The following is a 13,751-nucleotide window of genomic DNA, read 5'->3' on the forward strand; positions in this document are numbered from 1 at the left end:
TCTTTAAATTAAGACCAAGGATGTATTTTTCTTCCTGAAGAGGCTATTTTAGATGAAGGCAGTTCATACCTGCATGGGAAGAAAACACATATACTCGCAAAATAGACCTGCCAACTTGTCTTTTTTTCGGACGTGTTTTCAGTGCAGGCGAACTGGAATGTAAGAATTGACTAGAAAATAACCTGTGCATGTGTGCGTGTGTGAGAGAGCTGGATACATCAGGTCTAAAATAGTACCCTATATTGTCAAGAAATTCAGATTGAGGGCAATGTTTTAGTGACCGATCACTCTGACCTGTGTTGTAATGATGTTTCATTACAAAACTTCCCTGGCTTAGCCCACGTATTTAAAAGCAATACAAAATGTTTGATTTCTGTTGAATGACCTCTTTTGAGCTTTTTTGTTTTATATTCCTAAACATATCTGTCTTGTGACAACATACAGAACAGAGATACGACCTTTTATTTTTGCATTTAAAATGAGCAAATTTCACTAAATAGAGTACAGGTATTTTCTGATTTTTAAAGAAATAAGAAGAATTGCTAGCCATTAATATAAAATTTGCAGCTCGCTAGCTCTACTGCTGTATTATTCCTAAAGGAAATTCCTAATGGAGAAAACAACGGCTATAGCTATAAAAGAATAAGCCCCTCCATCAGGTGTAAGTCATGCAAGCTTGTAGCCATGGAATTCATTTTTCATTCATTCCCTGGGGGAGGAGTTTGGGCTCCAGTTTCTTTGCTGTTACTGCATCTCATCAACCTCAGAGGTGTGCTCAGAAACACTCCACGAGTAATCCACACGAAACAGAAAGCAGGGCCAGGTTGGAACAGTTTATGCTAATGTTTTCAACTGGTTGCTCTTTTCTCTTCTTCTCTAAACAATCGCTTCTTCTCTGCCCCCTTCTTACTCTCAGTTTCCTTTATCCCTGAACGCAAATGAAAAGAGCGAAGCAAAACCAAAGAAAATTTTCCAGGTGCACTCCCTCTCATTCTGCTCTACTCCACTGCCTGACTGGCACCTGACGGCTGGCATTGTGGCAATGCTCTGTGACTTTAATATTTCGAAGTAAAGTAGGTTAGCACCCTTGCTGTTATTATTATGTTATTATTACGTCCTCATCAAAAAGGACATCGGAGCAATCAGAGAGAAGAACTGAGAGCAGGTGGGAGGGGAGATGTGGAATGAGGAAGAAGGTGTCGGGGAACTGTTTGCTTGTTCTCTGGTGGCCAGCCGACTGTTTTCCCAACTTGCAAGAACAAAGAAACCCTGGTAACATATTCTGTAATACTAATGACTCATTGCATATTATCTGGCTGCAATTCCTCTACAATAATTCATCATGACACTATGTCATGATGGATCTTGCTAGGGACATAATCTTCCCCATCCACCCAATTTTGTTTGCACTATGTTTAGGGAAGGATGCTTGCTGGAGAGAGAAGAGGAAGCATGTTAGTTCTCCTCTTGAATCCCACATCCTCACTCCTTTCCTGCGAACCTCACATCCAAATCATTTGTACTTGTGATAGCATGGGGCTATCTGCTGAATTGTCAGTTTATATGACAAAACATAAAACTGGAGCATAAATCCTGTACCAGTCATCTAGTCGAAGGTCAGGACTGAACTCTCAAAACCTGAAGGTTTGAGGTTGATAACCTGAAGCTCTTAGGTTGATAAACCCATAAGGCATATAGTGAGCAAGAATAAGAGTCACTGTATAATTTAAACAGTTCATTAACTGACACAGCACAGATACTAACCGGCCTAGAAAACCCAAGAAGGAAATTGTCAGCTTATTTTCACAGCTTTATCAAAAGGTACTGCCTGGCTCTTCCAAATTTGATTGATGACAAATCCTTGCTCGTTCTAAATACAGGAAAATTTTCCAAAATGAGATGACATAACACGAAGTCCAAACCAAAAACTTTAAGAAGAAAAAAAAAAAATAACCAAAAAACCACAACCTACTATTCAGCATCAGTCTGAGGCTGTGACTCCTGTGACATTTCTCTTTGGCGGCTCTTAGGGGGCTTCAGTAATTTCTGTCCCATGGTTCAGCTGCTTGCAGGACCGTGAGATGCAATAGCAGTGAAGTGTTCTGGCTAAAATAGCTGTAAAGAAAAGGGAGGTTTCTTTCTCTAGATTGTTTGTCGTCATGGTTTCATATGATGCCCAGTAAACAGCAGGACCAACATAGCAACAGGCACAGCACAGGAGCAGGAAAGCCACTCTTGTCAAAAGAAATGCCCACGCCAGCAGTGTTTCCCTAGCAAATGTCCCTGAAAGCACAGCCTCAGGGCGTAATCACTAATGGGGCAGAGATCCAGCCCAGCAGAGGAAAAATGAGTGAGCTTGCCACGCTGGCTGGTTGCATCCGTTTGCTGTGCAGATAGATAACTTTCAGAGCAAAGACAGGAGGGGTGCTGGGATCTGGCAGGTGGGACTGGAGGATGGAGGACGGGCAGGGAAGGCAAGAAGCCATGGTGGTGGATCCAAGGAGCAGGGAGAAGGACTGTGCTATTCAAAAGGAGCAAACTGTAGGATGAGGTCAGCTGTCTAGTCTGACTGCACCCTGAGGGAGTGGCATAGGGGTATGTTTCCACCGTTTCCCCTGATGAAGCTGCCATAAGAAGGTCTGAAGGTCCCAGAGCGGCGTTTCACCCTCCCTGCAGGTGGGCTTTTGTGGTGCTTGGAGGCCTAACCTCCACAGTGGGGAACAGTGCAATGATGCAAGTAGAGTAAAAGCTGTGATTTGCAGGGTTACTTCTGACCCAGCGATCCAGTGGTCCCTCCAGCAGTTGTCATTCAGCTGAAGAAACAGAGGAGTGCAGTCCAAAAATGGGGAGAAGTCACTTCCATGGGAGATACAGGTGAAAGCACAATCCTATGCTAGATTCAGCACAGAAGAAAGCACATAATGGAACTACATCTTAAATCAATTTATCACTCCGTCAGTCAATGAGTCAAGTTGAATTAACCTCTGTGTGTGGAGCTCAGATAATGAGGACTCCAAAATTCCTTGTACTGACCCTCTGGTAAACTTAAACTGACAGACTTTTTGTTTTATTGTTGGGGTTTTTTTGTTTTGTTGAAGGATTTTTGTGTACGTGCTATCTCATAATCAATATTTGTACCTTGCTGAAAAAACAGAATAAACACTACATGCTTTAGGGAATAAAGTAGTTTTGTCAAAATTGTTGAGCAAATCTGGAAATTCCAACTATTCGGCTTGTGCCTATGAATCCACAGCAATAAACTTGTCCAGCTCCATGCGTTCTCAGCAGACTTCAAGACTTGTTCTTTAAATATGTATATATATATAAAAAATGAGATCAGTGAATCAGTTGCTCATTCATTTGGGGCTGGGAAAGGCTTATCTCCTCACTAAAGGTGTTCAACATGATGCCAGTCTTTCTAGGACTTGTACACAAAGTAACATCTCACTGATACTGTTGGTCATCATGCCAAAATATGAAGTTAACCATTTGCATGAGTACTTGTAGGCCCAACTCATATGTCACGATCTTGTATCTCTATCAGCAGTGGACACTAAAATTGGAAGCTCCACTGTCTATGGTTGAAATTGATTTCCAGATAGTAAAACATCACTGCCAGCTTAAAACTGCTTCCCGTAAAGCTTCTCTACTGTGATGCTTCATTCTTTAAGGATGAAATAGAGTGTGAGTAAAAGGGTTCCTAGCTTTACATACTGCATTTGTCAGATTCACTTTTTGAATATTTTTAATGCAGACTTTCTTCTTTTGATGGTGGTTTTCCAAGATTTCTTACATGCAGCCGCATTGATGTACACTCACAGAAATGCAGCTTCAAGTTTGGAAATCGCTACGAAGTAGATCCCACGAAAAGACCCAGACAGCAGCTTTCTGGGCCACATAAAACATGGCTGGCTCCAACTCTAAGACCAAAAATTACATATAAACATATATATAGAGAGAGTTCTTTTTATTTGGACTTTATTTATTTATTTATTTTAAAAGCTTAGTACACCCACAGTCTTTTTTTATTCTTCATAACGCTATAGGAACTATGCATCCCATGTGCTATCTGGTATTTCTTGGAGTTCATCTCCTGAATATAGTTTTAATGTTTCAGACTTGCTGAACCCTTTTCACCAGGAGTTGCGAAGCCTTGAAAAAGTAGATGAATCTCATTCAATTCTACTAAATAGGAAGAGACTGAGCACAAAGCAGCAGAGACTTTCTCTGGGCAGCTGATGGACATAGGTTATGGCATATTTGTAGTCATTTAGATATGCCTTTAGGGGAGTTGTCACTAGATTATCTCATCCTCCTCTAAGGACTGAACTTGGCAGGTGGACTTCACCTCCCTTAATGAACGGACAAAATAATAATGTCTACACTGATGAAAGGGAGATTTATATTAAAGAACAGAAAGGAAGCTTCTAATTGATTAGATTCTGTGGAGAAATTTTGGACTCGCTGCTACTGGTAGTCTTCAGGAAGAGGCGAGAGGGACATGCTAGGAATGGCAGAGGTGCAGCCGATCCTGCCATGAGGCACCTGTGAGGCTGCCCTCCCCAGGGCTTGATTCTGTGTTCATGTACTAGGGGCGCCACAGGGACTCGCTCCCCTCCCTGCCGCTTGTCGTCAGCCGGAGAGGTGATGGTGAGGGGAGGTGGGAGATGCAGTCCCATCCTGGAGCCTCTCGAGGACTCAACAAGGGGTGTGTGGAAAACTGCCGTGGTAATATGCACAGTCTATGTAAGTCTTTTTCCATAGCATTTATCTTTTAAGGGGGCACTTGTTTTCTGATTCGATAGCTAGCTGTCATCTACATTGACTAAAAATAACGCATTTGGCATTGTAAACTGGCATTGCAGTCTCTAAGCATAAGAGGCATTTTTGGTCTTTGTTCCAGGGCTTGAGACAAAGCCCACTGAAGGAAAATAGAAAAGGCTATAATCTCAGGTACTGATAAAACGATTAACTCGCACCAAAACCAAGGGTCAAAATCAACCTCACAGAACCAGAAACCATGCCCGATGACACAGATGTGCTGCAGGATAAGAAACAAAACTTCGTTCAAACAAGTTGCCATAGGATTTTTGATTAGGATGAAAATGCAGGCACTTCCTGGAATAATTTGGGTTATTTGTTCATTTTAAAAGTCACTACAATAATGACATTCAAAAAAGACCTCCAGTTAGCTCTGCAAACAAAAGGAGGGGAACAGGGCAATAAGATGAGGAGGTGTTAAAAAGCCACTTTTTGTCAATAAAGCGCCTTCAGAAGCTACTCTGCCAGACTGACTATTGGTGATTAAAAGGGGATCTCAGACACTGCTATCTAGCCTTGTAAATTTAGAGGCACAACGCATTTCTGTAACTACAATAAAGAGATAATGACTCTGAAAGTCAGGAAGTTGGATGTTAGTAAATGACTCAAAATCTTTTACTATAAAAGCTTGACAGAGGAGGGAAAAATGTGAAGAATAATTCCAGAAATCAGATAAACAATTAGTTAATACAGCTGTGTACTACATGGCCATTTCCTGCCACCTTCATTCAAGATACTGCTTAAAGTAAGTAAAAGTGGCAAAAACTGTCTCACTGTATTTTAGAAAATCCTTCTGAAGTTATGTTCTAATGCACTTGCTTTCCTACAGTCAGACTGAAATAAATTGGAGTACTGTGAAGCTACACCGTTCTAGCGAGAGGCTTACTGAATACGCTTCTTCATCACTTTGAAACAATAGTACGTTACACTGCTACAAGTTAAGATCCAGTGAGATAACTCCAGTAGTCAGCTGCTGAACACAGCTGAAAGTGTTAAAACACAAACTCTTACAAAAAAAAAATCTGTCCCCAATCCAACTTGCATTGCCCTACTATTTTATTTCTCTTTGCAAATTCAAATGATCGCTAGAATAGATATTACCTCACAGAAGGAAGCAGACTAAGACAATCTCAGCATCCAAAATGTTAAGGTCATCCTTGCCATTATTAAAATGATGTTTTCTTTTTCTTTCTATTTTTATCAAAATGTTCCTTAAAAATGTTGATGTGTCTCATGACTCTAAAATGCTCTCTCTTTTCCTTCTCAGCTATAGCTGATAATTTGTCTGGAAATAGTAGAAGATAATTAATAGTTAATTAAATAAATGCTGGTCCAAGCTTAGAAATATTTTTATCCATCACTAGATGTAGAAAAATGTTTATTAATGTCTCTTTTAAAAACTACATTTGTGCAGCTTGAAAATTTTGGTCTTTATTGTTTTTTAAATGAAAAGGGAACATCAGCAACTCTACATCAGGCTAACAAATTGTGCAGAGAAAATTGAGACATACTTTAGGTACCTAACTGGGTAATAGCAGAAGCTAATTCAGGTCCACACTACGTTTCCTTTCTTTACAATGGATACACCCTTAATCCATGAATAGTGCCTTTGACGGCTGCATGCAGCTCTGGAGCCCTCAGCACAAGAAGGACATGGACCTGTTGGAATGGGTCCAGAGGAGGGCCACAAAGATGATCAGAGTGCTGGAGCACCTCTCCTGTGAGGACAGGCTGAGAGAGTTGGGGTTGTTCAGCCTGGAGAAGAGAAAGCTCCGGGGAGACCTTAGAGCAGCCTTCCAGTACCTAAAGGGGGCCGACAGGACAGATGGGGAGGGACTCTTGAGCAGGGAGTGGAGCAATAGGATCAGGGGTAATGGTTTTAAACTGAAAGAGGGTAGATTTAGATGAGATGTTAGGAAGAAATTCTTTACTGTGAGGGTGGTGAGACACCGGAACAGGTTGCCCAGGGACGTTGTCAATGCCCCATCCCTGGAAGTGTTCAAGACCAGGCTGGATGGGGCTTTGAGCAGCCTGGTCTAGTGGGAGGTGTCCCTGCCCATGGCAGGGGGGTTGGAACTAGATGATCTTTAAGGTCCCTTTTAACTCGAACCATTCTATGATTCTATGATTTCAATACTAGCAGAGGTCAGGCACTGCTTAGAATATTTCCCTATACACTATATCACTATACAGTAAGGCTGCCACATAAATACCAAGCAAGGGAATTAATGGTAGCAAAGCACACCAAGATCCTGACAATACGCCAGAAAGATGATATAGAAAGATGCTATTAAGCATTAGAAGGTGGTGCCAAGAGGTGTTGCACAGTCTCCATCCTTGGAGGTTTTTAAGACTCAACTGGAAAAAACCCTGGGCAACCCGTTCTGATCTCAGAGCTGTCACTGCTTTGGGCAGGACGAGGCCCCTTCAAACCTGAACAATCCAGTGCTTTAAGACTCTGTGTAGAAATTACAACAAAGATGAAGGTTAGAGAACTGAGGGAAGGTCTGGGGAGGCTAAGGGGGGTTGAAAGAAAGTATCAGGGCTGCTGTCCTACTCATTTCTGGTCACACTTGCTACAGCATCTCTCAGAAGCCAAACTACCACAAAATGCTGGATGCTGCACTGTTTTCCCAGAGACACGTGCACCAGTGTATATGGTCCACAGCCTCCTACCAGGCGGCAGTATTCCAGAAAAAGCATTTTGTGATCAGGAGAGCTATTCTGATTTAGATTATCTGATGTTCTGTGAAGGGACTAGTGAAGGGAAGTAAAGGACAGCAGAGCAAATTCTGTAATTAAAAGAGTAAATTAAAATCACTGGGGCAAGTAAAGGAGATCCAAAATGTGTCAAAGAGAGGAAACTAAAGCAAAAAGAACATGGAAATCCATGATTCAATTAATAATGGACCTTTAAAGGGACAGAGGAGCTGTAACATTTCAGGAATGCCAAGTAGATCCAAGACTGGCAAAGCAAAGGAGTGGCTGAACACAGGAAGAGCAAGAGCCAGTGTGTACCTCTCAGGCAGCAACCTCAGAGAAGACAGGCAACAACAGAGAAGAAGCAAGTAACAGCTGCCAACATCTGCCTTAGTTCAGAGCCTAACAGCAACCAGGTCCTGCTAAGTATCCTGAAAGCTTCAAGACACTGAGAACTCGTAGCCGTCCATGATTATAGCTCACTATTAGCTATATTAAGTGCTGAGAAGACATAAATTGGAAGTGAGGGGGTTCCTCCTAAATTTTCTCAGTATGTTCAATGCATGTTTTTAAGAGACATTAAAATTTATGAAGGAGATCATGTTTACTTTTCCAGCCTATATCATACAAAAACTCTGTCTCAAGAAAATTTATTCTTGCACCCTTGGAAGTCTGCAAGGGTTAGTGTTTTCTCAGCAGCCTGTTTACCAGCCTGGAAAGCTTTGAAAATGATAATTAAAGAGTTTCAAGGTTGACTACCACTTGACCTTACTGATTTCTATGAATTCTTCACCAGAGAAATGGTTGCTCAGGGTCTGCAAGGGCAGCAGAATCCAACCCCAGCACAAAGAGCTAATCTCAAGTTGTTTTATAATCCAACAGCACAGGGGAAAAGCTGACAGTGAAAGAAATGTCTGAAGATTATAGTCCCACTCAAAGCTTTTAAAACACATGCTGAAAATTAAGCATGAATGGATTCTTTGGTTTAAGTGGAACTGTTCATCTGCTTGAACTTAAAATCATATACATCACAGGAACTGGATCAGGTCAATATGTTTTCCCACTTTTCTGCAGAGATCATTGATATGACAAAATGTTTAAATCCTTCTCTGTCAAGGGAATGATTAAAGAGATGGTATAGTGAATCAAGTTCAAATATATCTGGGATATGGAGTAATCTCAGTGTTATTTTTAAAGTATTCTCAGACATACTTCATAAGAAAGCATTTTCTTTGTGATCATCGGGATGCACAGCTGTTAGTGACCTGACTATTTCATAGAACGAAAGAAGCAAGCTGTTATCTTCAAGATGCTCACAAGCTGAGATATCTGCCTGAGCAGCTTATGCTGAAATGTGTCAAAAATAAAAATAAACATCTTGAAACATCCAAAAGAAATAGCAAGATGAATCATTTCAGTCAGTTGGGACCTACCATAAGAAGAAATATTCTGTAGTATCAGAGCATACCAAGGAATGTTTTATTGGTCCATTAATGCACATAATGGGAGCATTGCAAAGCACAGAGATGATACAGAGGTGAATGAATTTCAGTGATGGGTGAAATGGTCCCTCTATATGTAATCTCTGCAGTCTTCTGGGATATTTCTGTGTGAAAGCAGGAGATAAATATCATTGACTTTTGTTGCCTTTGCTTTCATGAGGATGCGGTGATGTCAACTTCTCTGAGCCGTGTGAAGTCATCTTCACACATGTTCTGATGCATTGTTTCCAATGTGTAAGGCAAGAGTTGCCGAAGAAATTTCTGTGATGGAATGAAAAAAAAAAAAGTGCTGTGCTAAACCACAAACATATATATTAAAAAATGGAAATATCAGGTAAAGCTAGCTTTGTCACTCTACTTACGAGTTAAGAAGTTTTCATTAAGTGTTACTGAAATGCACATGGAATGATACTTGATAGAAGCTGATCACAAACATACCTTGTTTATTTTTGTCTCCCAGTCACAGATGTTTAGAAAGTCTGTGGATCTCTCTAAGGGTCTGCAAACACTAAGAAAAGCAAACATATTATAGGTAGTCTTAAATTCATTATACTAGGGTCAATGCCTTCGCTGGGAACTTTTCGAAATCAAAAAAGGTGGAAAACATGATGTAACACAATATAGCACAATGAACACATTCTTCATTAATCCACCCCAAACATGCTAGCATGAATGACTATCCAATATTCAGGGTCTTGATGACTTGTTTCTGTTAGAAAGAGAAACTCATGATGTAGCCAAGTATTTCTCGCATGTAATCCTTCTTCTTTTTAGGGAATGTATACAAATTTTTGTTTCCTTCAACACAATAAAAATAAATAAGAGGCAATTTCTTTTTCCAGCACTCCAAGCTGGCTCAGTTTTCTGGCTCCCTCTCAGCACCATCGTACCAGTGCATCTCGATTATTTTTCTCCTTGTTTTCCTGGCTTTTCCTGCTAGTGGTTTCTTGCTTGTTTGTTTCTTCCCGACAGACAAAACTCAAAAACAGAGCTGCCGCATTGCAGCCCCAGCCCCAGAAACCCACGGATCCTGTGGCTCAGCTTCTGTTCATCCTGCTCTAAAGCTCCGGATAATGTTCCTGCCGTTTCACCTATCCTGCTCTGTACGAGGCTAAAATGCTTTTTATGGTGGTTAGCACACCCATTAACCTCTCAGATATTTAAGGTCTTTCTTTGCCTGTCAGCAGCTATGCCTGCTGGTAGCCATCAGCCTTCCTTAACCTGACAGGTTCACATGGAAGCTGCAATTTTCAGAGGGCTGGTGACCAAGAATTTCTGACAGGGAGCTAAGCACAAAACTACCCTGCGGCAGGAACCCTACAGTAGTTTCAGGCGCACTGAAAACTTTCCAAAAATATTTATCCAGTGTTATGTTACAGCTTCAAGAGTGGCAACTGATAGCCTAAAGTGAAGAGGATGGCTTGGTTTTGACCTGTTCTCTTTCTTGGAAGACGTGAAAGTTTCTCAAAGTGGGAAATTTGCAGTCTTCACCACCATCATGACAGGCAGACTTGAACAGCAGCACCTTTTGTAGAAAGGCTTTGGGGGTCAGGGTTGCTTTACATTCGAAGCCCTCAACCTCCTCAACGTTTTATTATTTTTTTTCTGTTATTCCAAATTAAGTAGGGACAATCTAAAGGTTTCTTACTGAGGAGACCTCTTTCTGCATCGCAGCTGGAAAAAGACAGAAGAGCTAGTCTGGCTCCATGTGTGCTTGTAGCTGCGTCTGGGCCAGAAGCACAGGGAAAAATGAAAGGGGGAAAGCCAGCTGAAAATAATGGGTTTAGCAAAGAGGGGCTCTCTCACACACTGCTAGCAGAGCTGGGTTCCACATTTGACAGTTAGCACTAAAAACTGGAGGTGATAGTAAGCACTCACACTTTCCCCCCTAATTTTTTAGATGTACTAAGAATAATGCACAGAGAAATTAGAAAGAATACAAAAATCATGGAGACATAAAACATTGCCAGATGAGAAGGTGGAGCTACACTTTTGTTGCTGCACCTGCCTGCTCAGTCGTCTTCCTATCCGATTGTATTTTCAGCTGCTGAAGCTGGAAGGCTGAAGTAGAACTTCTGATGTTCAGAAGCACAGGACTTGATGCCAGGCAGCAAACTGGTATTTCTTTTGGGGAAAAAAAAAATCGCAATAAATCAACATAAAAGTAACATGCATTTATCTGGTAGCTTTCCTGGGGGCAATTCTGAGAAGAAGAAACATTCAGAACCTGCAGACAACACAGCAGTGGTTGGGAGAAACCAAGAAAGCTGATGTGAAAATCTGAAGAAAACTTCTGTCCCAGATCCTTCATCTGTTTCATATCCCAAGACTGTCTTCTTGCTGTACAGTAGCCAAAGGATCAAGTAATTTGTTAAGTCTACAATGAGGAGGGCAGAACTCAGAAATCTGCTTCAGATCTGGAACTACAGTATGTGTTAGACTAAGGTTGTGCCTTTGCCCTGGCAGATACACCTCCAGCTGCCAAATATAAATCTGCCTTCTGATACTTTCACCCCCTCCCTGAACAGCCACGTGTTTTCACCAATAATCCATCTAGACTCAGAACAGAAAGCCTGAGTGGTTTATACCTCTCAGCAAACCATCCCCAGTACGGACTTGAAGCCGTTTCTAGGAGGGCAATCAAAACATTCCCATCCAGGCACAGCACTTATGTCCTTCTCAGCCACCCCAGTTCCAGATCGCTGGGCCAGCACAGAGAAAATCCAACTGGCCAGAATATTCCTGTCATTTTCTGGGTAATATAAATAGTAATAAGAGAAGAAGATGTCACTATTAGATAGTACTGCTGATCTTCTCCAAAGACCAGGAGTCTTATTTTACTGGTTTTCCAGATAAGAAAACTAAGGCAGGTGGAAGTGACGTGTTCAAGGCCATCTGACAGGAAGCATTAGCTGAAGGGTGTTGCTGAGGAGCTTGCAGAGTGTAGCAGTCCAACTTACCTCGATCTCCCCAGGCCAAAAGTGTTAGGTGTGGAGCCTGTTCACACAAAAGTTTAAATCACCAACCCCAATGTGGAATATTGCGGGGAAAACTTTATTGCCCAGGGGAGGCAAATGAACTGGGCAGATCTGTTCAGCTATGCCAGGAAAATAGAGAGGTCATCAGGGGACCCACATAGACTGGAGAGAAACAGAGGACGTTGGTTTCTTGAGGATAACCTTCCTTAAACATCAACCTATTTATTCTTTGATCAGTTGTCCGTGGAGGCTGAGTAAGAGAAAGCTTAGCTTTATCCTTTACAGATAGAAGCAGATTGTTCAGAAAATAGTCATCTTTATTAGTAAGACATGCAGAAGTGCAGTAGCCCATCCAATCCAGAATACATTGCTAAATTTAGAAACCTGCAAATTTAGAAACAGCCAAAGCTGCTGCTGCCACTGATGTAAAACATTGCTTCATTTCATTCAGGGGAAAAGAGAGAGGGAGAAAGAGAACATAAAGGCTGCAAAACGTAATGTGTAGTCAGATAGTTCAAAGACAGTTATTTCTTGACGGAAAGGCAAATGATAGTTTAATTTGACATCCAAGCCAGAGTAAGCTTTGTAATAAGATAAACTGGAGTTTGATTACTTGCTGCACACTATAATTTGGTTTGGAATTTTAGAATGAAAGTGTCTTCTTTTACTATTTTGTTAGTGTCTTGCAGTTTCACCATAAGTGCTGATACCAGGGCTGCACAGATTAATTTGCTAAGTAATTATTGCCTCGCTTTTTTCAAATAAATGTGTTATATACAGACTTGGGTGATGTAGAAATATAAACCATAGGAAACTACCCTGCTAAGCTTTAACTCAAAGTAGCCACTCTGAATCCAAATCGTGAAGAAAGATTTTGAGACAAGTCGGCATAAAACACATGGCACAGGAAAGCATGCTGAGGAACATAAGAAATTTGGTATAAACACATTTTCCAGCATTCACAGAGAGCCCGGATATCCAGCTTATCAGAAAGATCAAATGTTTTCTGAGATTTGTGCAAAAAACAAAACAAGAAACAAGTGACATTTTATGTAATGCCAGGGTTTTTTACTAGGAGGTTGGAGCTCTTTGGAACAGATTCCCTTCATGTACTTCAGATAACATTTTGACTGCTGTATGAGAACAGCAAATGCATCGTGTTTGCTGAGGAACAGTAGGTTTTAGGTTTCTGAAGTTTTCTTGTTTTTCTTGCATTGCACAATACAAAGAAGGGAGATCTAAAAATTTGCCACCTCAATTGTCTGCTGTTTGTGTCGTAGCATTGTTGCACTTCAGTTTTGGGGACTTTGAAATCTTTAAAGGCTACGGAGCTGGAGCCTGACATGTAGAAAAGGCATGAGCGTTCCTCCACCTCAGAGGTGGCAGCTGCCAGGGAAAGGCTAATAGCTTTTTGCAAGCAAAGGAAAACCTCTGATGTTTTCTCATCTAAGAAACTAGAATTGAAGCTACCCACAACAAAGTAAGCATAACATCGTTGGGTTTTTTTTTTCTTTGCCCTGAGTTTTATGGAAGAAAAGCCCACAGCTTGCTGGGCTCTTACTTTCCATTGGTTACTCCTCTTGCTGAGGAGGAGGATTTCTCCCCCCAGTGCCTGCCCTTCCCTATTCCAACTATGACGGTGTCAAGCAGGAGGGAATGTGTGCCTGTGCCTCAGCCCCTGCAAAAACACAGTGCAGCTTAAACTGACAACTTGTGAGATTTTCCAGGATAATGCGCTGAGAGTGACAAG

This window comes from Rissa tridactyla, chromosome 2 (assembly GCF_028500815.1).
Source record: "Rissa tridactyla isolate bRisTri1 chromosome 2, bRisTri1.patW.cur.20221130, whole genome shotgun sequence".
Taxonomy (NCBI): domain Eukaryota; kingdom Metazoa; phylum Chordata; class Aves; order Charadriiformes; family Laridae; genus Rissa; species Rissa tridactyla.